The 26,230-nt window shown below is 43.4% G+C and overlaps 1 pseudogene; it reads left to right on the plus strand.

Moving 5' to 3' along the window:
- The first annotated feature begins 635 nt into the window (after positions 1 to 635).
- LOC101614227 lies at positions 636 to 1,409 on the plus strand (annotated as a pseudogene).
- The last annotated feature ends 24,821 nt before the right edge of the window (positions 1,410 to 26,230 follow it).

Below are 26,230 nucleotides of genomic sequence, written 5' to 3' on the forward strand. Positions count from 1 at the left end.
AATAAAAATGAAAACAGTTATACATGATGACATTTTTAGAAGTGCTCTAGACAAACAAATTTCTACTAATACCTGAGGACTAAACCAACATCTCTTTCAAAAACTAAAACAAAAAGTGGTGGTGGGGGGGTGCTGGAGAGATGGTTCATCAGTTAAAGTGTTTGATTGCAAAATCTAATGACCCAAGTTTGATTCCCCAAAACCCACGTACAGCCAGATGCACCAAGTGGCACGTGCATTTGGAGTTCATCGGCAGTGGCTGGAGGCCCTGGCACACTCATTCTCTGTGTGTTTGTCTTTCTCTCTGCCTGCAAATAAATAAATACAAATAATTTTTAAATGTTTAAAAATATATACCTTAAAAGTCCATGTTAGAATGAACCTCTCCATCCAATTTCCTTAATAATCTATGAAATCCAAGACAACTTGCTTTTGACTTGTGTCATCTTGGTTATAAATACATTTTGTGAGCAGGCTGGCGGGTGGACGGAGGGAGGGAACAAGCCAGCGGTGGGAAAGCCAGCGAGGGCGGGCAGTCCCGAGGGCAGCGGAGATTCCTCAGGTCCCTCCGGGCCCCTCCCTGGAGCCCACAGTACCTCGGGCACCCAACGGAGTGGACACGGCCCGGCCCTGCCATGGCCTCCTTGCTGAAGGTGGATCAGGAAGTGAAGCTTAAGGTTGATTGTTTCGGGGAGCGGATCACAAGTGAGGCAGAAGACTTGGTGGCAATTTTTTTTTCCCAAAGAAGTTGGTAGAACTTGATAGTTTTTTGAAGGAACCAATTCTAAACATCCATGACCTAACTCAGATTCACTCAGACATGAATCTTCCAGTCCCCGATCCAATCCTTCTCACCAATAGTCATGATGGATTGGATGGTCCCATTTATAAGAAGCGCAGGTTGGAGGTTGGATGAGCGTGAAGAAGCGGTCCAAGGAACTGAGGTCTTTGCGATGCCCAACGGGATGCTGAAAAGCAACCAGTAGCTGGTGGACATCAACGAGAAAGCGAAATCTGAGATCAGGCTGCTGATTGAGAAATGTAACACGGTCAAAATGTGGGTACAGCTCTTGATTCCCAGGATAGAAGATGGGAACAACTTTGGGATGTCTATTCAGGAAGAAACAGTTGCTGAGCTAAGAACTGTTGAGAGGGAAGCTGCATCTTATCTGGACCAGATTTCTAGATCTTATATTACAAGAGCCAAATTGGTTTCTAAAATAGCTAAATATCCCCATGTGGAGGACTCCCATGACACTGTAACAGAGATTGATGAGAAAGAATACATCAGCCTCCGGCTCATCATATCGGAGCTGAGGAATCAAGATGTCACTCTACATGACATCATCCTGAAAAATATTGAGCAGATCAAATGGCCTCGGAGCAGCAATGCAGAGACACTGTACTGAGGCCAGGGCCAGGGGACTCTGTGAGTCTGGCTCAAGACTGACATTGCCTTGATTTGTTACCTGAATATCATGATGAGGAAACTGGCTAGAAATAGTAATCACACCTCTTTGTTTTTAGTTAGACCTAATGAAACTCTCATCTAGTTCTGTGAAATGTTTACGTCTTTTCTCAGGCCTCAGTAACTCTTCTGTCTCCTTCCCTAATACCCCACACCCAGCCTGCCCTAATTTCTGGAGAACTCCAGGTTTGTGCAAGATACTGGCACAAAATCATTCATGTTTCCTCTTCCCCTCCTCTCCCTCCTCCCTGTGACTTAGGCTTTGTGTTGTTTTGTTTTACCTTTTGATGACTAGCTGTTTAAAAGCTGGGGATACATAAGGAAATTGCTAGGTGTTTGTTAGGAACTGGGGTAACAGGGGTAGAGGGGACATCGCTCTGTTGTAAGGCTAGTGTCTCTTGCTTCTGTGGGACATTGGGCTCTCCCTGCCACAGTTGCCCTAGGTAATGACTTAGGACTTCCCATGTGCATTCATCCCACCTTAAACTTGATTATGATAAGGAACACCTTAGGCCTTCAGCCAAGTCCCTACTCCTTAGAACGTTTTTATAATTTGTGTTTTCACATAGATATGTGTAACACATGTACACACATATAAGAACATACATGCCTCCTGATCCATCACCCAACATGACCCTCCTTTCCTGTGTCCCTCAGAAACACACAGGCACCTTTCAACAGGTGATAGTTAACTTAGACATCATCCTCCCAGGCAAAAGTCCCAGGCTCATCCTCCTTTCTGATAAGGTAGCCGCTTGGTGCCCAGGGCAAGGTGGAGGAGAATCAGGAGCCGAGAAGCAGAGGACTGACAAAGGCCTCCTCCTCTGTCACTCGGGGTCTTCGTGGTGGTATGCAAAGCTGGTCCTCTGACTCCTGCTTGCCTCCTCCAGGCCAGTGGGCTTTGGGGCCGGTTATGGGCAGCCGTGAGCTCCAGACGTTGCTGCTCCGTGTTGCGCTTTCCCTTTGGGAAGTCTTTTTCTTATTTATAGTACTGTGCTTCCAGGGAAAGCAGTAATTCGTGTATGCATGTGCGTGTGCATGTATGCACATACCCAAGTGTGTATGCGTGTGTGTAAATATGCTGCGCAGGTCAAACCCTTAGAAGAGTTGCCTCTCGAATCTTCCAGAGATATCACTTGTTACAGCTTTTGTTTAAACCCTTATCAATCCCTAGCTTTTTTTATTTGCCCTCTAAGGAGAGCTCATGTCTGCAGCCTTCCTGCTAGTGACTCTCAGTGTCTATTTCTGACTCTTATTCTTCTCTTGTCTCTGTCTTCCAATCATATTTCCACCTGGGATGCATCATTTTTATTCCCAGTGTTGCATGAAAAGGAGTCAGGCTCTTTCCATGAATAGTACTCAGTAACAAACCAGTTGCGTTTTAGTTGGGCAGTAGTCCTACCCTTCCAGTTAAAACCTTCCTTCCTACCACCACGTGTTTCTGTTTTCCTTTTGTTTGATCGTTCCACTGCCCCTCCTCACCCTACCACGCTCGGAGTGTAATGTGAAATTATTTTACCATGTTAAGAAATTATTTAAAATACAGGTACTTTGACCTCTTCTTAAAGCCACAAAAAAAAATACATTTTGTGCAAACGTTTTCCCGTGCTTATTCAAAATTAAAAAAAGTAATAATCAAGAATGAAGTAAGGGTTGCCAAGCTGCCCCTACTAACAAAGAAACAGACACCAGCACCCTAATACTAAGGCAAACATTTTTGAAATGCACATCATCTATCTCCCTTTTTGATTCCTTGACACTTGTGTTAGTCACGTTTCTTGATGCTGTGACAAAATACAAAAGAAATTTAAGGAAGGAAGGGTTTGTTTCAGCTCACAGTTTGAGGGAATATAGTCATCCTGAAGGGGAAGGCATGGTGGGGTGGGGGCATGAAGTCCCCGTCACCCTGAGCCCACGGTCAGAAAGCAGAGTCATGAATACTGATGCCCATTTACTTTTACTTTTCCCCCCACTTTTGATTGAGTCTGGGGCCCCACAGAATGATGTCACCCACATTCAGGGTGGGTCTTCTTTCCTCTGTTATGTCTTTGGAAATGCCCTCAAAGAGATCTCTGCGAGGTGATTCTAAATACAAAAGTTGACAAGCAAGACTAACTATTCAACCCCCACAGTATTGAACTTCTATAGGGAAAATATAAAAATACATCAGACTTCTTGCCTCTTACTCCAGAGGAGTCAATGAAAACTCATCTGCAGATTTTAAAACATATGTTTTTATTTGAAAGAAGACACAGAGGCAGACAGAAAGAGAGCAAGTATGAGTGCTCCAGGGCCTCCCGCCACTACAAATGAACTCCAGATGCATGTGCCACTTTGAGTTATCTGGTTTTACATGGGTACTGAAAAACTGATCCTAAGCCAACAGGCTTTGCAAGCAAGTACCTTTAACTGCTGAGCCATTTCTCTGGCCCTCCTCTGCAGTTTTTATTTTCATGAGTCATGAATCATAGTCCTTTCATCCCATCTAGAAGAAATTCAAGATGTTATTTTATCATCATTTCAGAATTGTTCTCCCAAATTACTCTGTTCAGTTTTCAAACCCTAAGCGAATTTGATGCTTTTCCTCTCAATAATCACACAATGTAGAAAGTATGGCAGATAGACAAAAATTATCATCTGCATAAGGACCTAACTAGCTCAGGGAAAATTAAAGAATTAAAGAAGTTACATGTTTTGTTTACTATGTCCAGTTCAAAATATTTCATGATTAACTAATGCAATTAGCCTTGCAAAGACTAATTCATTTAGCCTTATAACAGGCCTAAGTCCTCATTTTCTAGAAAGGAAAACTAGAAGAGACAAATCTACTTTCCAAAGCCACAGAGCTAGGGAGAACCACTCAGTAGAACTAGATTCAAACAAGAAGCTAGACTTGAAACTTCAATGAGTTCTCCCAAATCAAAGTACTGTAAGCCATCTCTCCAGCCTGACATAATTCTTCACAGTATTTTATGAGTCACAAAAAAGAATATTTGTAATCACCATTCAAGGTCTAATGATATAAAAAGCATGAGTTAGGTTTTGACTGATCACTGGTCATAACAGGGAATTTTCTTTGATGTACACATTCAATCAGCTTTTCTTCTCATCTATGTCTTTTTTTACTAAAACTTAAGAGTAAGCACAACAACAAAAAATCAAACTAATCAAGATTTCCAAGGCCAAGGCAGAGTATAGTGGTGCATGTCTGTAATCACAGCATCTGGGAGACAAGGCAGGAGTTCAGGGTCACCTTGGGTCCATAGTGAGTTCAAGGCCAGCATGGGTTTAAGAGACCCTATCTCAAACCAGAAAGGGATTTCCAAGAACAATGATACATTTCTACATATGAATTCTATATTTACTTATATACGTATATAGCCATCTATCTGGATTCAGAAATAGATGTGCCTTCTACTCAATCCAACTACAAAAATAAGGCAGACTTATAAAACATAAAACTTTTTGCTTTCCACAAAAAAAGTGCAAGTGATTTAATAAGTAATGCAAATTCTTGGGCTGGAGAGATGGCTTAGTGGTTAAGACACTTGCCTGCAGCCAAAGGATCCTGGCTCGATTCTCCATGACCCATGTAAGCCAGATGCACAAGGGTGTGCATGCATCTAGAATTCATTTGCAGTGGCTGGAGGCCCTGGCACACCCATACTCTACCTCTTCTCCCTCTCTCTCCCTCCCTCTCTCTCTCTCTCTCTCTCTCTCTCTCTCTCTCTCTCTCTCTCTTTCTCTGAAATAAATACATAAATAAAATATTTTGAAAATAAAAGTAATGTTAGATCTCCTAGAATGCTGTGGGCAGCTGTGGCAATCAGAAGTTATCAGAAACACTGGTACAATTATTCTCCAGATGGCATCTCTGTCAATTGGGATGCAAGGAGACTTACACAATCTTCACATGTCTGTTTGCTTTAATATAAAAATAAATGTCCATATTGACTCTTGTACTCATGATCATAAGCCAGTTTCTTGAGCTGAATGGAAGGTGCCCCATGATGACAGACTGACAATGGCATCATTGTTCACTGATTTCTATTGCCAACCACAGGTGCCTGGGGAAATGGATTTACGTACTCTGATTCTTAAGTCTAAGGCAGACTGGATAAGGGAAAAGGAATATCTGAATTTGTAGTTTTAATATTACATACTTAGGGAATAAGAGTGAATTATGATTAGACTAGAACAAACTTTTATTTTCTCAGAGCACCCGTAGGATCTCTGGCACATTGAAACACTCACTCCTTTAAATGTCCCAGTTCCTAAAAAGAATGGTCAGCTTCATGAAAACAAAACAAACAAACAACAAAATGTATTAAAAAGGTATTATGTATTCAACATTACTCTTACACGGCAGGGAGTCTACAGTAAAAGTGGGAAAACTAAGAGGCAGACAAGAAGCAAAGCCAGCATTTGCCTGAGAATATCTCCAGTTCTTGACTGAATTCCCACTGACGCGAAATACAGCTCAGAGATCAGCAAAGTGGGAAATGTAGCAGAGCCACGTGCTGCATGGCTCTGCGACCATGTAGGTAGATAACCACGTTTTAACAATCACATTTTGAGCCCCAGGACTTACAGATACAGCACTACAAAGGAAGACTAAAGTTAGAACAACAACCAAGGCTTCTGACCCACTGGCTTTCAGAGAAATAGGTTATCGTGGATTACCAAGCACCAGAAGAAATCATGAGGAGCTTTTGAACATAGAAGAGGAAGGCAAAAGATCAGAATCAAAGGGGGATTTGATGAAGCTATGCCACCCATTTTGCAGATAGAGGATGATGCACAAGAAACGTGGCTTCCAGATGCTGGGGGAGACAAAGGATGATTCTCCCATGTGGGCTCCAGAAACCCATACTGACTTGCTAACATCTGATTTTAGCTCAGACTTCTAACCTCAGAACCACCAGGTTATAAATGTGTGTTGTTAGTAGCCACTTCCTTTGATGTTAATTGGCCCTGAGGGGCAAGTAATACAAAATCCCAGTATATTTCAGAATATGTAAATCCCTGTAATGAATAATAAGGCGAAGCACGCACAAATATATCCCCGTAGAGGAAAGTCCAGCAAACACAAACCTTGAAGGTTCAAGTAGACATAATGAGATGAGAGCATTGAGCAGGGCTCCTGAACAATGAGATTTGCTGAGGAAAGGAGAGCTGAGTCACTGCGCCTGCAGCGTGAACATATCGTCAGTCATTCTGCACAATTAAGAATACCATAAATAGAAGCGGGTGCCCTTGCCTGCAATCAGTCTGAATGCTTTGATGGCCCGTGGAAGCGAGTTTTGTAGGTGAAGGAAATGATCCTCATTTCATGGCATTCAGAATATGCGGGGAGGTGGTGGGGAGGCACTTGGGGAATATTGTCCACAGAGAAATGCAACATAGCGCAGAATTTCAGAGTGAAAGAATGGGATTCTCCTCCTGAACCTTTTGTTACAAGCACTTCTTCTCCCTCGCATGAGAACTGTATCTTCACTTAAGCACATGGGCATTTGGTTCCAGAGCAGTGACTTCACAGTTTAATATTTACCTTTCCAAGCTTAAGGTCATCTGTTATTTTCAGAACCAGTTTGCTAAAGACTAGAATTTTTTAAATATTTATTCACTAACTTATGAGAGAGAAAGAGAGAGAGATTGAGAGCGAGAGAAGCAGAGTGTGGTTGTGAATGCCTTTAATCCCAGCATTTGGAAGGCAGAGGTAGGAGGATTACCATGAGTTCAAAGGCACCCTGAGACTATGTGGTGAAATCCAGGGCAGCCTGGGCTAGTGTGAGACTCTACCTTGAAAAACCAAAATATAAAAATAAATAAATAAATAAATAAAAACATAGAAAGAGAGAAAGGGCTGGAGAGATGGCTTAGACGTTAAGCGCTTGCCTTCGAAGCCTAAGGACCCCAGTTCGAGGCTCTTCCCCAGGACCCACGTTAGCCAGTTGCACAAGGGGGTGCACACATCTGGATGGAGTTCGTTTGCAGTGGCTAGAAGCCCTGGTGCACCCATTCTCTCTCTCTATCTCTATCTGTCACTCTCAAATAAATTTAAAAAACAAAAACTAAACAAAAGAGAGAGAGAAAAAAAAATGAATATTGGTGTACAAGGGCCATCAGCCACTGCAAACCAACTCCAGACTCATGTGCCAACTTGTGCATGTGACTTTAAGTGGGCACTGGGGAATTGAACCCAGATCCTTAGGCTTTGCCAGCAAGCACCTTAAGTACTGAGTTATCTCTCCAGGCCATAAAGACCAGATTTTCAGGAGAGTGTAATATTGGCTTCAAAACATTGAAGGAAAAGAAAATCAATTAGCCTAATGATAAAGTTAAACAGAGCTCGGCACTAGGCAGCTGTGGATGACGTATGAGGATAAGGGTACTAGCAAAAAAACATAACATTGGTTTAATCAAATTCTGTGTAACAATTATATTACCTTTTAATGACCTTGCCTTTCACCTCAACCTCTTGCCCAAGACTCAGAAACTAACAAGTACTTGCAGTCTTCCATAGCTACTCTGAGCAGGACCCTAACTTCCATTCCCAAATCCTGCCACAACTTATTCCTCACAACACTCCCTTCCCCTGCTTCTGAGGGGAGCTCACCTTGCTGGGAAGGAACTCATTAACTAACACACAGGAAAGACTACATGTAAATGTGTCCACAATTGTCCCTCTCGTCTGGAAGAGAAGCCGGTTCCAATGACTCACTTCTCCTCTCCACTCCCACCCGATGACCCATGAGGTGTCCAGTGGCTGCAAAGCCAGTTCTCAAAAGTTATGTTGAAATGAGTGTGAGGTGGAGAGAAATGAAAGGAGTGAAGTTAACTTTAAAATAAACAGGTAGGGAAATTCTAAGGACATGTAAGGCATTCATGTTACGTGGGTATAAAATAACGTGAGGGAGAATAAAAGCAAAAAACTTGGTACAGGGGCTCAGTAAAGAATCTGATTTACTACATTTAAACCGCATAAAATGGAAACATAATTCCCTGTCGTCATTAATGGAGTTTGACCATCTGTGAAGGGCGCTTTGCACACAGACTAGATCGTGTCCTTAACAGAGTTACATACGAAGTTTATGTAGGCTAATTCATCTTATTTGTCCAGCATTTTCCAATTTTGTCAGTGAAATTTTCACATCCAGGGAGCTCCTTCAGTCCTCATTAACCTGGGCCAGTTGCTTAGTCCAATCAAGTTCGCATGGGCTACATTTCCTAGGAGCCACTCTTGTTTTTCCTAAAACAGACTGGAGAACATGAAAAATAAACCATGGCAAAGTGTGCCCTTCATGACCACCATAGAGATACTGATAGCAATTAGGAGTAAGGCAACCCCAACTTTGCAAGTAGTTATTCCAGGTTACAGGCCCCCAAATATAATTAACAATAAGTCCAGAGAACAGAGTCGGGGGACTGAACTCCAAAAACCAGCCAAACCATCCAAAAACTCACCATCACTTTGCTCCGATTGCTTGTCCCACTGATTTTAAAAGTAGCCTTGTCTTCCTTGCTATTGGGACCAGCTTAAATATTCCCTCCTGGGGCTGGGGAGCTGGTTCAGTGGTTACAGGTGCTCACTTGAAAAGCCTGTTGGCCCAGGTTCAGTTCAATTCCCCAGCACCCACGTAAAGCCAGAGGTAAAAAAGTGAAGCATTGAGCATCTGGCATTCATTTGCAGTGGCAAGAGACCCTGGTATGCACATATACACACATACAAATAAATAATGTTTTAAAAAACTTATCTATCTTTTTTTTAAGTTCTCAGAGAAATCTTTGCTCACCAGTCACTCTGTCATGTCATCCTACACCAGCACCCAGCAAAAAGCACAATGCAGAGTGGATTTTCAGGTAGAACTGGATTATCTGAAGGCAGGTTAAGTTCATTCTTAGGCCAAAATAATGCAGGCATCAATCGATTTGGGAGAAATTGACAAATTATTATTTTTATATTTATCTACTTGCAAGCGTGTGTGCACCCTTTCCCAGTCCTCTTGACAAGGCAAACAAGCTTCAGATACATGAGCCACTTTTTTGCGTTTGGCTTTATGGGGATGCTGGAGAATTAGACTCCAGATGGCAGGGTTTGCAAACAAGTGCCTTTAGCCTCTGAGCCATTTCCCCAGCCCAAATAATTATTTTTAAGTTACAGAAAAAAGTCATCTGGAGAGGAACAGAGATCTTGCTCATCTGTTTTTCACTTGCATTTTAGGTTGTTATTTTTATTATACCTATAATTATTATTATTTGCAGTGCTAAAGATTAAGCGAGGGTTTTGTACATGGTAGGCAAATGCTCTGCAACTATATTCACGGTTTTTTTCTTTACTTTTTATTTTGAAATATTTTATACTCTATTTTTTTATCTTGCCCAGGGTGGCCTTGAACTTACTCTGTAGCCTAGACGCCTTGAACTTGCAATCCTCCTGCCTGCCTCAGGCTCCCAGGTAGGTAGCTGGGATTATAAATTTGTACCACTAAACCCAGGGGATTAGTGTTAATTTTATATATAATTGTATATTAAGAATGGGCTCCACAGCAGTTAGGGAATTTGAGTCTGTGAAAGTTATTTTTTTTAAGATTTTATTTTTATTTATTTATTTATTAGAGACAGAGAGAAGGAGAGAGTGTGTGTGAGGATGGGCACGCCAGGGCCTCTAGCCACTGCAAATGAACTCCAGATGCATGTGCATCTGGCTTATATGGGACCTGGAGAATCGAACCTGGGTCCTTAGGCTTCACAGGCATGTGCCTTAACTGCTGAGCCATCTCTCCAGCCCAAGTCTGTGAAAGTTTTAATTTGACACTCTGCATAGCATCTGTTTCTCAATATTTCTCTTTTCTAAAACATTTTAAGAACAAGTTCTATAGCTATTATTTACTCAGTTGTAGCTTAGGGGAAAAAACAGGCCAAAAAAAAAAAAAAAAAGAGGAGAAAGCAGTATTCTTATTAAAAAGATCTTTTCCAAATTTCAAAATGTTCATAGGCATATTCGATGGAATTAATTGAACCTAGAACAAAGATCAAAATATATATCATCTCAGCAGGGTGTGGTGGCACACACCTTTAAGCCTAGCCCTCCACTCTGGAGGCAGAGGTAGGAGGATCACCGTGAGTTTGTGAGTTCGAGGCCACCCTGAGACTACATAGGGAATTCCAGCTCAGCCTGAGCTAGAGTGAGACCCTACCTCAAAAAAAAGATACATTTTCTCTCCCCCCCCTCTCCATACACACACACACACACACACACACACACACATATGTATACATATATATACATATATCTCCAGAGGTTTAGCTTAGATAAGACCTTCACATGACAAAGCTCACTTCATTATTCTTTACCTACAAACTTGGGGACTGGAGTGCACAGTCTACAAGATCAAAACCAGCTGAACATGGGATGATGCTATGAATGGCCCCAGGGTGCTGGTGTTAAGGATCTGAAAGGCAGCTCAGAAGATTACACTGGAGCCCTTCTTCCCCTTTCGTTCTGTGAAAGTGCTCAGCGCCTACTTGTGCGCGCTTCTGCAGAGCTTCTGAGGCCGTGTGATGTTAATCTGACCTCTGATTTCCTATTTTCCCCAGGACAAAGTTAGCTCAGGGCTCTGTATCTATAGCTATCTTGGCTCCAGCTGCTCTCACCTCTGGCCTTAACTCCTGCGACAGTTCCAATGATCTTTCTTTCTTTTTCTTTTTTCCTGCTCCTACCCTTGTGCTTTAGTTTGGATCTTAAGTACCCCACCTGTCACCCCGCCACCCCTAAGACTCGAGTCTTGTCTGAGGGTCTAGACCTCCTATGGAGCTCTTGCTTTTGGTGAGGGGGGGAAATTTTAGGAGGTAAGGGCTTAGAGCCAGGAAGTGAGGTCACTCAGATGAGCCTGGTTAGGCAGATATAGAGACTCCTGGCCTTTCCTGTCTCTCGGACTTCCTGTCTGCTTTGGTCTGAGAAGCTTCCTTCCTGCTCTCTGGCACCAGGTACTTACCATGCCCGGATGGGACCAAAGCAACAGGGCCAAAAGAGACCATGGGCGGAAACAAGGTAAGTCAAACTAAACCTTTCCTCCTTTTAAAGTGACTCTTAGGAATTTTGTCACAGTGAAGAAAACCTGACCAACTTATTTTCCTTTAATGTGATTCTTTTACCAGTTGGACCTTTAAAAACAGGTCAGATTCCTTCTCTCATTACTTAAAATCCTTTAGTGTTATTCACATTTGACATAATCCAGGTTCCTTACCCTAAGTGTCAAGGCCCCGTGTGACATGATCTGGCTCTTTCCTTCTTCCGCTTCCAACCCGCCACCCGCTCTCAGACAACAGACTCCAGCCAGACTGATCTGTCACTTCCCCCTGCATGCCAAACTCCTCACCCCACTGGCTGTAGAAACTTGTCTGTGCCTGGTAGGAAGTCTGCAGTTAAGTTTATATGTCAAAATATCCCCATAATTTATTTAACTGCTTATGGTAAGACCTGCAGACATGGGATTGGTTGTCGTGAAGAAAGGACTTTTATAGTTGCAGGTCCCTAAGAAACAGGACACTTGCCACCTAGGGCCACATGGGGAAACATGAGGGTCAGTCAGGAGGCAGGAAAAAAGGACTGCTTGTGGTTTCTGTGAAAGGGACGGGACAAGAATGGTTCCTGCTGGTTGAAAACGAGCTCATTTGAATACTTCCCTTGGTTCTGGGGTGTAGCCATAGTCCCAAATTGTCTCCAATGACTGGGGGCAGCCACTACTGGCCTGAAGTGCCAATGTCCTACAGAAGCCGAAGAGGTGAGGCGTGTGGGCTGTTTGGGTTGGTTTGCACATGCAAAGTCTACGTTGGAGAATTGGGTGACCCTGGGGAGGAAAGTGCCCCAGTCAGTCCCAGTCCCAGATGCCACTGCCTTGAAAATGCAGAGCATTTGCCGGCAAAGTGGTGCACAACTTAATCTCAGCTCTCAGGAGGTTGAGGTAGGAGGATCATTGTGAGCTCTAGGTCAGCCTGGGTTAGATAAAGACCCTGTCTTGACAAAATTGAAAAAGAAAATTTATAAAAAGTTATAAAACATTTGTGAAAAACACAATTTGTATGGTTCAGTCCTGGTCTCGGGCTTTGCTTGAAGTCTTGACTTGACGTTTGTCTCTAAACTTACAAGCAGTAGGTCAGACTGTCTTACTTCCTGCAAGTGTGTTGTCCTAACCAATATTGCTCAGTAATCAACAACAAGGATGTGGCCCTAAATGAACCACTTCTCTCATGTGTTAATGCTGACAATGGCCCTTTGTGCTCTTTCTAGAGAAGCAATATCGAAAAGCATGCCACTATTGTCTTTGAATAGTTGCCTCTCTGTAGAATCTAAGCTGGGCCAGTGTTGCAGTCAGGTTCACTTTGCTGGCAGAAAAGACCCAATCAAGCGCAGCTTGTGTGTGTGTGGGGGGGGGGGGGTATTTTGGCTTACAGGCTCGAGGAGAAGCTCCACGATGGCAGGGGAAAATGATGGCATGAGCAGAGGGTGGACATTGCCCCCTGGCCCACATAAGGTGGACCATAGCAACAGGAGTGTGTGCCAAACACTGGCACAGGGAAACTGCCTACAACACCCATAAGCCCGCCCCCAACAATACACTACCTCCAGGAGGTGTTAATTCCCAAATCTCCATCAGCTGGGAACCTAGCATTCAGAACACCTGAGTTTATGGGGGACACCTGAATCAAACCACCTCAGGTCAGATTCCTTAAAAACAGGAAATTAGTTCAACACCCTAGCCCAGGTGAGGATGAAATGGAAAGACTACAAAAGAAGGAGGAGGAGCAAGCGAGGCTTCTGGAGAATGTAAGGGTATTTAGGGCAAGAGAAGAAAGATGTTACAACCTGTTGCCTCTATTAATCTGTTGTTGCTGCTGACACGTTTTCCTATTGGTTAAGTTTTTGCAATACTAAAAGGGGAAAACATTAGTACATCAATATTTATTGAGATTTTAGTGCAATATTGGGAATATGGAAACCATAGACTGAGGTATAGAGATTAATGAACTAGAAAATTAACCGTGTACATACACAGGAATTAATTCTCTAAGGTATTTGTTTATATAGCCAATACAACCCATTTGTTCTATCATTGGACATGTGATGGTTAACTGTAAGTGGATGGGTGAGTTCACAGGCTTCCAATTCAATAGCTTAATCCAGTAAAAAGACTGAGGGTTTTTTTTTTTTCTTTTTCTCAAATATAAAACTCAATCTCCAAAAATTGTCCAATAGAGTCTTTCATCTGGAAATGAGATTGGTAATCTTTACTCAATGCTTTTTTTTTTTTCTTTTTTTTCACGGTAGGGTCTCACTCTAGCTCAGGCTGACCTGGAATTGACTATATAGTCTCAGAGTGGCCTTGAACTCACAGTGATGCTCCTACCTCTGCCTCCCAAGTGCTGGGATTAAAGGCGTGTGCCACCACACCTAGCCTTACTCAGCATAAAGTTTGAAAGCCAGTATTTTAACCAATAAGTAGAGAGGAAGGGATATTTTATTTTAAAAAAATATTTAATTAGGGCTGGAGAGATGGCTTATCAGTTAAACGCTTGCCTGTGAAGCCTAAGGACCCCGGTTCGAGGCTCGATTCCCCAGGACCCATGTAGCCAGATGCACAAGGGGGCGCACGTGTCTGGAGTTTGGGCATGCCAGGGCTTCCAGCCACTGCAAACAATCTCTCTCTATCTGTCTCTTTCTCTCCCTCTCTCTCTGTCACTCTCAAATAAATAAATAAAAATGAACAAAAAAAATTTTAAATATTTAATTAATTAATTTATTTATTTGAGAAAGGGGGGAGGCAGAGAGAGAGAGAGAGAGAGAGAGAGAGAAAATGGGCACATTAAGGCACTACAAACTCCAGACACATGCACCACCTTGTGCATCTGGTTTACATGGGTCCTGTGGAGTTGAACCTGGGTCCTTTGGCTTTGCAGGCAAGCGCTTTAACCGCTAAGCCATCTCTCCAGACCTCAGGGATATTTTCTAATGATAACTTAGGTTGCCAAGGCTCCGTGCTGTTATTAGAATATGTAAGCCATTTGTGTGTGTGGGGGGGGGGAGGTTCAAGAAGAAAAGAAATCTGGTTGGCCTTAGCAGTGAATGCATTTGATATGCTGTATATCCGTGTACTAGGTAACATTTGTGATTCCAGGTTTGTAGAGCTGAGAAGCTCATCGTGTCACCCAAGATCCTTACCTCTGAGTCTTCTTGCCCAGCATCCCTCAGAGGTTAGCTTGTCCTCAAATGGGTTCTTCACTGATTCAAGATGAATGTTAAGTTTCTTGAGCCCAACAGGGAAATGCAGATCAAAACCACATGAACATTCTGCATTACAATGGCTGTCATTGAGGAAACAATGAGGATGGGAGCAGCCATGTGGGTTGAAATGAAAATTAGTATAGTCACTATGGAAGTCGGTGTGGAGGTTCCTCAGAAGTCTAACACTAGAACTCCCGTAGGACCCAGCTACAGCACTCTGGGGATTAACCCATAGAGATCAAGGCAGCATCTGCTGGGTTATGTGCACACCCATGTTCTCAGCACTGTGCACAATAGATAGCTATGGACTCAGTCTAGATATCCATAAGGTTAAAAGTGGGAAAGAAAGTGTCATATATACACAACTCAGGGGGTTTTTTTTGGGGGGGGAGGGGACTGGGGGGTTGTTTTCTGAGGTAGGGTCTCGCTCTAGCTCAGGCTGACCTGGAATTCACTGTGTAGTCTCAGGGTGGCCTTGAACTATCAGCAATCCTCCAACCCTCTGTCTCCCAAATCTTGGGATTAAAGGAGTGTGCCACCACGCCAGGCTACAACTCAGTATTATTTCATCATAAAGAAGAATGAAATTATGTCATTTTCAGGAAAATGGAAACCATCATTTTAAACAAAATAAACCAGTCTCATAGACAAGTATGGCAGGTTTTCTCTCATATGAGGGATCTAGGGGGAAAAAAGACAAAGTAGAAGGGGATTATTAGGGAAAAGAAAAAGGTTGAAAGAATAAAGAAGAACAGGGAGTGAATATGGTCTAAGTATATAATATCCATATGTGAAAATGTCACTGGAATCCATGATTTTATCCAATTAAATATACTAATAAAAAAAGCCAGTTGTGGCGATGCATGTCTTTAATCCATGCACTTGGAAAGCTGAGGTAAGAGGATTGCTATGAGTTTGAGGCCAGCCTGGTCAGAGTGAGATACAGGTCATTTTGGGCTAGAGTGAGACCCTGCCTCAAAAATAAACAAACAAACAAAAAGTTCTAAAAACAAGTCTAGGGGCTAGAGGGATGGCTTAGCAGTTAAGGCATTTGCCTGTAAAGCCAAAGGACCCAGGTTTGATTTCCCAGGACCCATGTTAGCCAGATGCACAAAGGGGCGCATGCGTCTGGAGTTCATTTACAATGGCTGGAGGCCCTGGTGCACTCATTCTCAATCTCTCTCTCTCTGTCTCTCTCTCTCTCTCTCTCTCTCTCTCTCTCTCCTTCTCTGTCAAATAAATAAATAAATAAAAACATTTTTTAAAAAAGAAGTCTATTGTGATATCATATGACCATAATACCAACCCCTGGGAGTCTGTGCCAGGAGGACTTTAACTCCAAGGTTAGCCTCAGTTACATAGTTAGTTCTAGACCAGCCTGAGCTACATGTCTAGATCTGGCTTCAAAAGAAAAAATAAGCCAGGCATGGTGGTGCACACCTTTAATCCCAGCACTCAGGAGGCAGAGGTAGAAGGATTGCTGTGAGTTCGAGGCTACCCTGAGACTACATAGTGAATTCCAGGTCAGCCTGGGAAAACAAACAAAACAAAAACAGACAAAGACAAAAAAGAAAAAGAAAATCCACACATTTTTGGATGAATGTTGTGTTATCTCTAAGTGGGCTTGGGTATCTTTCTGGATAGAAAAAAAAGAGAGAGATAGAGAAGTCTTATTTTCTTTCATTTTGTCCGTTGTCTGGTGACTCCTGAGTCTTCCCCTCCCCCATGTCCTTAGCTCCTGACTTTCTGCACGCTCTTCCCCACCCCCGCCTTCAACGCCTCATAAACTCCGTAAAACTCAGATCTTGGCTCTGGCAAGGTGTTCCGTCTTCTCGGCTGCTGCTCAGGTCTCCATGTGCAGCCTACAGTCCTCTCTCCTTCCTCAGTGTCCACATTCACAGCCCCAAAGACTTTGTCAAGACTCTCATTCAATCTTCTCAAGAATCTGTGGGAACGGTATTCATTTTACTTTGGCTATCTATGTGTGAAAACTGAGGCAAAGAGAGATGAGTAATTTGCTTAGGCCACAAAGTCACTCGAAGAGGGGCCAGGATCAACCCCAGACCAGTAAACCCAGTCCTGATTCCTTAGTACACCATAACTTGAGCATGTCTATCTCCCCAGAGCCTGGCCGGCCAGTGCCGGGCACACAGAGAACATGGCCCAAATATTTAAGTGAAGAATGATCTATGTAATGTCAGTTAGCAATTCCCTCTTGAAAACACCATGACTAGTCTCCCAGTAGGTTTTAGGAGTAAAGCATTAACTTGTTTGTTTATTCATATTTAGTATACATAGCAGTAAATGATACCTAGAACATAACATATTTTTATTAAAAATAGTTAAGTATTTTTCAAAACATTGATAAAATAACATTATTTTTTTTATGTATTTGTGCTTATTTATTTATTTGACAGAGACAGAGGGGGTAAGAGAAAATGGGCACGCCAGGGCCTCCAGCCACTGCAAATGAACTCCAGACACATGTGCCACCTGGTGCATCTGGCAAACATGGGTCCTGAGGAATTGAACCTGGGTCCTTTGGCTTTGCAGGCAAATGCCTTAACTGCTAAGCCATCCCTCCAGCCCAAGATAATAATATTAAAATAATAGCCGGGTGTGCTGGCACATGCCTTTAATCCCAGCACTCGGGAGGCAGAGGTAGGAGGATCACCATGAGTTCAAGGCCACCCTGAGATAATTCCAGGTCAGCCTGGACCAGAGTGAGACCCTACCTCGAAAAACCAAAAAAAAATAAAAATAAAAATAATAATAATAATAATAAAATAAAATAAAAAAATCTTAGCTGATCTAGAAATAAGAAAACGTGTCCTTGGGCTGAGGAGACTGCTCTATGGGTAAAGGGGCCTATTTCGCAAGCCTGCCAACCTGCATTTGATCCTCAACGTCCACATAAGGCTGGATGCCAAGTGCCACACATGTCTGGAATCCCAGCAGGCTCACAGCAATGGGAGGCAAAGCTTGGAGAATCCTGAAACTCCAGGCCAGCCAGACTGGCCTTCCCAGTAACAACACAACCACAAGAGAGACCCAGTCTCAGATAAGGTGGAAGGACAGAACCTGCACCCCAAGGCTGTCCTTTGACCGCACACGTGCAGGGTGGCACACACACACACACACACACACACACACAACCCCCCCCACATGCATGTATATGCATATATGCAAACAAAAAAAATTAAAGCGAAACAATCACTCTTTTTGCGGCATAGAAAGGTTGTAAGTCATGTAAGGAACAGAATGAGAAAATAAGCACACGTATTTCTATACAGTTTTCTGTTGTCTTTGCAGATCTAGTGAAGTTCCTTCCACATGGCTTCCCCCTTTAACTTTTTTAACAGCTAGTAGGTATTAATTATGTGTTAATCCATGCTGGTCAGGATACAGTGCAGTATTCCAGTATACTCATGCAGGCGATGTGCATGATCACATCAGGGTCGTTAGCAATTCCCTCTCTTTACCATGTCTTTGTATTCGGAGGCTTTGAGCTCCTTGCTTTGAGACCTTTGTAAAACATATAGTCATCTAATGGTATTGCAAAATACCGGCACTTACTCCTTCTGGCTCTGTTTGGTGCCCATTATGCAATCTCTCTTTAGCCTCCTACACTCCCTCTTCTTTGTTATCTCAAATATTTTTAATTTGGTGTGTGTGTGTGTGTGTGTGTGTGTGTACTGCAAGCTTATGTGCACACATAGGCCCATGAGTCAACACAGGTGCATGTGCGCGTGGCGATTAGAGGACGATTTCTGGGTCAGTCCTCACCTGCCTGCCTCGTTTGATGCAGGCTTCTCACTCTGCTCTCTTGCTCTGCTTGCTGCTCTTTGCTGGACTCCCCCACGACACAAGCTTCCAGAAAATTCGCCCGTCTCCCTCTCCCATCTGGCCATCAGCACCAGCCTGCAGAGGTTACAGGAGCCTACCACTTTTTGGGGGGTTGTTTGTCTTTTTGTTTTTGCAAGGAGAGACACTGACAGTGGGTGCTCCGGAGCCTCTTGCCACCGCAAACAAACCCAACCCCAGGCACGTGCACTGTGTGTACTACTGGGAATTTGAAGTTGGGCCATCCGCCTTTGCACGCGAGTGCCTCTCACCACCGAGCGATCCCTCCAGCCCCCGCCACAGCTTCTTTCCGTGGACTCCAGAGAAAGAATTCTGTATCCAACTTGTGCAGTGAGCGCCTTATCCATTGAGCCATCTCTCCAGCCCTTCAAATCCCATTTTTATCTTTAAAATCGGAACAAAATCCATGGCATATGTGGGAAATAATACCCTCCAAAGATGCCTCCATCCTAATACTTAGAATTGGTAAATATATGACCTTACATGGCCAAAGGAATTCTGTAGATGTGATTAAGCTAAGGACCTTGGGATGGGAAGATTATCTTGGATTATTGGAGGCCCCCGTCATGTAATTACAAAGTGCTGAGTCCTCTTAATGGACTTAGGGATGCAGGGGCAGCTCTCAGAGATGGAAATATAAAGACGCTTTGCTGTTAAGCTGAGACCCTTCATTGCAGCAGGAAGAGAACCGTGTGGTGGAGGTGCTTTTTTTTTCCTCATAAATTTTATTTATTTATTTATTTGAGAGCAACAGACACAGAGAGAAAGACAGATAGAGGGAGAGAGAGAGAATGGGCGCGCCAGGGCTTCCAGCCTCTGCAAACGAACTCCAGACGCGTGCGCCCCCTTGTGCATCTGGCTAACGTGGGACCTGGGGAACCGAGCCTCGAACCGGGGTCCTTAGGCTTCACAGGCAAGCGCTTAGCCGCTAAGCCATCTCTCCAGCCCTGGAGGTGCTTTTTGATCCGGTCACTGTGTTGCTACTCGTCAGTGCGGTCCTCTTGGCACTGGGGACATTTATTGAGTTTCCAGACGGCAGGAAGATTCCCTCCATGCTCCTCCTGCTTTTCCTCCTTCAAGCGTTTCCGGGAATATCTGTCTGTCCATGGTGTTGGCAATCTTTCTGGATGGTCATACCCATCCTGCTGCTTGCTCCCCTTGATGCCACCTTTAAGAAGTTTGCTTCTAAAATCAATAAATGAAATTAAAACAAAATAAAAAGAAGCTTGCTTCCCAAGATTAAGGCAGTGACCGTAAGGCCCATTACGCGGAAATAACCCCTTCCCCATCCTTGGCACAGCTGTATCACAAAGCGTGTCTTCATGGTACTTGCAACAGATGTGATGAAAGTTCGTTTTTGTTTGTTTTTTTTTTAACCAACTATCTAAAACACTTACCAATTATTTTTTGAAAACCACATTTTTAAACCCTCTACCCTTGGGAGGGAGAAAAGAAGATCTCTAATCAATTATAAAGCATCTAATTTCCAAATATTTTGAATTCTAAGCATGTGAAGCTTCATGTTAAATCAACTGTGGCCATGGCTCAGGTGGAGTATTCACTTTTGGTCTTGCTTCCTCCTCTAACTGGCACTTTATAAACATCCTAGGTGTGTTGGTTGATCATGCAGAAGAGATTACGCCTGTCCCAGTCCTTTAATAATGATTTTAATTTGATAAATCGGCATGGTTAATCCCCTAAACCGTTCTTCTTAGAGTGTTGCCCTTGGGCCTGCAGCATCAGCAACTGCTTAGAATTTGCTAAAAGCAAAAATTAACAGGCTGCACCCTAATCCGACAGAGTGGGGCAGGGCCTCATAATCCACCTGAGATCATGCGAGGATGGGTTTAAGCCTGCTGAATGAAAAGACTGATCACTCAAATCACTGTGGCGTTATTTAGATACTAACACTGCATGTGCCGTGCATGTCATGATGTTATTAAGATAAAAACAATTACTTGCAAAAACAAAACTGTTCGGAGCTCTGTTGGACAATCTGGGCAGTGTTACAGCCCTAAAGACCTTTAAAAACAGTTATTTTAGGCCTGGCGTGGTGGCGCACGCCTTTCATCCCAGCACTCGGGAAGCAGAGGTAGGAGGATTGCCGTGAGTTCGAGGCCAGCCTGAGACTCCATAGTGAATTCCAGGTCAGCCTGGGATAGAGTGAGATCCTACTTCAGGAAAAAAAAAAAAAAAAAAAAAAAGAAACAGTTATTTTACCTAACAGGTGCTCAAAATTCTTGGGCAAAATTTTCTGACAATTTCTTTCTCTCTCTTTTTTTATTTTTTTAGGGGTGGGTGTTTGAGGTAGGGTCTCACTCTAACCCAGGCTGACCTGGAATGTACTATGTAGTCTCAGGGTGGCCTCAAACTCACAGAGATCCTCCTACCTCTGCCTCCCAAGTGCTGGGGTGAAAGGCGTGCGTCACCACATCCAGCCTTCTGACAAGCTAAGTGCATGCTTTTAATCATTTTAAGCAAAGATAAGAAAAAATAGTGGTAAGAGAACATCTTACTGGGCATAGTGGCTTATATTTTAAATGCTGATCACCCACCCCAACACACAAAATCAGTATTCGAAACCTGACTTTGAAAGAGATGATTTTAGCAGGTCATCGGGTCACAGGAGCGGAGCCCTCATGGATGGGATTGGTACCTTTGCAAAAGAGGTCCCGAGAACTGTTTTGGCCCTTGTCCGAGTGAGGATGTAAGGGGACCCTATTGTGCGGAAGCAGCTCCTCAATGGACCATTGCACAGTGTCCTGATCTTGGACTTCACAGTTTCTGGAACTGTGAGGGATCAGTGCTTGCTGCCCACAGCCGCATAGTTTGTGGCATTTTGTTGTGGTGCTCTATAGTCTAGACAGAATAGGCAGTGTTAGCTATTCCATAAGCCTCAAGGCAGGGAACCTTCCAATGAGGACTGTGTTCTCTCAGTCCAGCACAATGCAGGAACCCACCAGAATCTCAGGAAGTATTTAGAGCCTGAGTGCTTATTACCCATAGTGCTTCTCAAGGCAGGGGCTCCAACACCTGGAAGTTGGTATGTCCAGTGGCCAGAAAGCCAGTGTGCTGGGCTTCTAGTAGGTTCTTACTACACCTATAAACGCGTAATGACTTGGTGAGCACATCAAACTCCACTCCCATATTCAGCTCGCGTTCTGATGTACTGTAAAGCTTTGCTGAATAAGTAGACTTGGGTTTGTGCCAAAGGAATTTCTGTTGCAGTAAGAGCTTGGCTGAAAAAAAAAAAAAATTGAAAAACTGGCGTTACAGAATTTAGATTGCACAAGGTACTTCACTTAAGAAGGAAGAAAATCCAGCTAGCCAAAAGATATACCTCCCCCACAATGACTTCTGCTCTCACAATCATATCCCACAGCTCCATGGCGAATACCAGCAACCCCACTAAAGTCAGCGCGGCGATGCTCATACAGTGAAGGCAGGGAGGAGGGGAATGATGGTGCCAAAACATGAGGTATCCATACAAAGTTTCAACTTAATAAAAAAAAAAAAAATCAGGAGAGATGGCTTAGCGGTTAAGATGTTTGCATGCAAAGCCAAAGGACCTCGGTTTGATTGCCGAGGACCCACGTAAGCCAGATGCACAGGTGGTGCATGCATCTGGAGCTCATTTGCAGTGGCTAGAGGCCTTGGTGCTCTCTCTCTCTTTCTCTCTCTCTCTGTCTCTCTCTGCCTCCTTCCCTCTCCCACTCTCTCAAATAAATAAATAAATACATTCTTTTTTAAAAAAGAAAAAGAAAAAGAATCACAGGAAATTAGAAAAAAAATTTAGAAAAAGTCATTTCTGCTGGGCGTGGCAGCGCATGCCTTTAATCCAAGCACTTGGGGGGCAGAAGTAGAAGGGTCACCATGAGTTCAAGGCCATCCTGCGACTCATAGTGAATTCCAGGTCAGCCTGGGCTAGAGTGAGACCCTACCTCAAAAAAACAAGCAAAAAAAAAGTTATTTCACATGTTGACCTGAATTGGAATCAAGGTCTAGTTTGTGAATTGTAAAACATGCAACTTGAAACAATGACCAACCATGCTTTTTTAGTTCTTGCATAATAAAGATATATTATGGGATATGGTACATGAATGGTTCTAGGGACAAAAAATGAAGATTTTATATTAAACATGGCACTGCAAGTTTTTATAGAATGTTTTTTCTAAATATATTTCTCCTGAAGTGACTTTCCTTTTAATCCTTTCACATTCATGACAGGTTTCTTGACAGGTATTCCAGACCTTGATTCTTTACTTGGGTAAAGAACCAAATGTACAGAAAGGATGCTTTCTTTTTGAAAACTGGCTTTGGGAAATAGAGACAGGGGCGTGTTATAATAGAATAGTGAAAAACAAATTTCAAAAATGTGTAAGGCTATCACAAAAATAACCTCCCTTAAATTTGGATTTGTTTAACCAGTGAGCAAAGTTAAACATTTCTCCTGATTGTGCTGTTGTTTAATTCATTAGTACGCTCCGTGTGCTATGAATAGCTCATAGGGAGCAAAGTTTTAGAACTTAGTCTTATTTTCCCCAGGAATCCTTTTTCCTTAGAACTCAAATCAGCAACAGCCAACAGGGCACAATTTGGGAAAGGCTACTGAACTCCAAAAGCAAGCGTTGACTCCTGCCTGCCCAGCATTTGCAAGCAGGAACTAAGAAGCTCCGCAGCACACTTTCCAGCCTCCGTGGGCCAGTCTCAAATGGAGCTCTATGTTTAAGATAGTAAGAAAAAAGCATAATTTCCAGTAGAAAAAAAGAGAGAGAGAGAGAGAGGTGTTACTTGGAAAAGAAACACACACACACAGAAAAACAACTAAAGATGCAAATAGTTGACTAGTTTATGAATCTAAAAACTTGAGAAATTACCTGCTTCCATCTGCTGGAAACTGCAGTCTAGGAATGGACTTCCTAACAAAAGCACTGGATTCCTCTCCTGTTGTCCCAGAGCCTTGGTGCCTGGCTTTGATCCAATCCAGACCCAGGTTTGAACCTGGTCTCCCCGTTTTGCTCTCTCACACTACCTCAGTCATATCTACCTACCAGGCTGGCTGCTGTTTCATGGGTGATAACTGTAAAGGCCCCTCCTTGTGCTCAGTAGATTTATCTGTTGCTTCGCTGACCTCTCAAGCCTGTTGGGGATCTTCTGCAGACAGCTGCCTTCTTCATCCACTGCCTTTCTTGCCTCACATTGATAGATTGCTAAGAATTGGTCCTAGAGCTGGAGAGATGGCTTAGTAGTTAAGGCACTTACCTGCAAAGCCTAACGACCTGGGTTCAATTCCCTGGTATCCACGTGAAGCCAGACATACTAAGTGCTGCATGTATCTGGAATTTGTTTGCCATGGCTAGAGGCCCTGGCATGCCCGTTCTCTCTTTCTCTCTCTCCTTGCAGATAAATAAATAAATAAAATGTTTCATTTTAAAAAATGGTTCCTAAACTATTTCACTTACCCTTGTGGTAAGTATCCCTTTTCCATCTCAAGAAGGAAGATTTTTGGTTCTGATGCTTGTTACAGAGTAATAAAAGAAAAGTGTTATCTAGAAAGTAACTCCACTTGTGCTGATTTTGTTAAAATCACAAGAAAACTGGGCAGATGGGAGTAGCATGGTGTCCAGGAGAGAAAAAGAGTTTAAAAGAAATGAGAAGGAGAGAGAGAGAGAAGGTGAGAGTGTTTAGATTAGACCCAGGCTGAGAAGTCAAAGGGGACGTGTGGGCGTCTGTGATATTATCACACAAAGTCATCTCCAGGTACGGGATCCCAGGATGAGAGCTGAGCACGAGGTGAGAGAATTCACAGTGGAAATCCAGATAACGGGATCGACAGTGTGACCTCTGACGACTTCACACCATTGCTCATTAGATCATAAGTTCTAGGAAGACAAGTGTTTCCATGTTTTCCTCACAAACTGTCCTGAAACTCAGCAGGCACATGTTAAATGTGTCCTTAATCACTGGATGTGAAGTTTGGGACATGAGGCATGGACGTTAAAGAGAGGTGGGGACAAGAAGGCAAGGACAGGTTTCCTGAAAGCAGTAGAAAGAGGAAAAAGCACTGTCACTCAGAGGTTGGCTGGGCTGGAAGACCGCAGCTTGGTTGCAGACACTTTGACTCTGCCTTTAGTAAATCACTGTGACAACAGAGGGTGCAGATTAGCAAGTGTGCAGCCAAATGCACAGACTCAACATGAGGCTAGAAACAGAGACGTTCAGCTCGCTCTTGGTGCACGCTGGTGAGCAAAGCTCCGAGACATGGCAGAGAGTAAGTGAGGGGTAAAGGGTTAACGCGCACACTTTCCTAAAAATGACATAAACCGGGCTGGAGAGATGGCTTAGCGGTTAAGCGCTTGCCTGTGAAGCCTAAGGACCCCGGTTCGAGGCTCGCTTCCCCAGGTCCCACGTTAGCCAGATGCACAAGGGGGCGCACGCGTCTGGAGTTCGTTTGCAGAGGCTGGAAGCCCTGGCGCGCCCATTCTCTCTCTCTCCCTCTATCTGTCTTTCTCTCTGTGTCTGTTGCTCTCAAATAAATAAAAAATTTTAAAAAAAATGACATAAACCTAAAAATCACCTCAGAGAAGTAAAATGTAGGCACAGCTTTTAAATATCTAGCATTAACCTTTCATTCTTCTCTGATCTGTGGACTAGAGTTCTGTCCATCAATCAGATTTTTTAAAAATTTATTTGTATTATTAGATATGGACATAGTTTGTATGCAAACAACACATGTTGGTGTCATCCTTTCCTTCCTCCCAGCCCCTTTTCTGAAGAGGCCTTCCTCATTTGGGATGCAGGTCAACCCCATGGGGATTGTGGGTCATGCATTGTGGGGGTGGTGGGGAGAGGCGATGTCTCTGTGCAAAACGTCCCAACTTGTGGCTCTAACAATCTTGCCACCCCCTCTTCTGCAAAATTCCCTGAGCCATGCTGGGAGCATTTTAAGTCTACTTCAGTGATGGGCACTTAGGAGCATCTGCATCTCTGGTTTGGTAGGTGTTGATGTCCTTAGTATCTTTCTCCATCACCCTTGTGCTGATATCAGCGTAACTAAGAAAGCAGCACTCTTGCTCATTGGCACAATTCCTCTATGGTTTCAGCTCAGGCCAGGGTGCAGTGCCCTAGGTCATTTATCTCTGCATGTCCCGTTCCCATCTGAAAAAAAAAAGGAGATTCTCCAATGGAGAGTGAAGTCAGTGCTGGTTAGATGGGATAACTATTGTTAATTTAAAAAGAATTAAAAGGGTTTAGATACTAATCTTACAGTCTAAGGTTAGAAGGAGCTTGACAATGGAAAGCAGAATCATTATCTGGATATGATCCTGACTTGTTTCCCAGTTCCACATATGGTTTCCTTTCCACTGAGCAGATCTGCTAGCCAAAGCAAGAGCAGTTGGTTACCCACCATGGCTGTGTGCCATTACTGCACTTGTGTGAGCATCATGTCAAGTGTGTGCTACTGAGTCACTCAGACTTTGAGTTGCTTGGATAGATGTTGGTCACTTTCCCCTGGTAGCTCATATAGCACCTTCCACCACTAGATGGGCTAATTGTCTGGGGACTGGCTCTCCTCCGGATTCCAACCAGGTCTCTCCACGGCCCATGCCAAC

The sequence above is a fragment of the Jaculus jaculus genome, chromosome 4 (genome assembly GCF_020740685.1).
Source record: "Jaculus jaculus isolate mJacJac1 chromosome 4, mJacJac1.mat.Y.cur, whole genome shotgun sequence".
In the NCBI taxonomy this organism is placed as follows: domain Eukaryota; kingdom Metazoa; phylum Chordata; class Mammalia; order Rodentia; family Dipodidae; genus Jaculus; species Jaculus jaculus.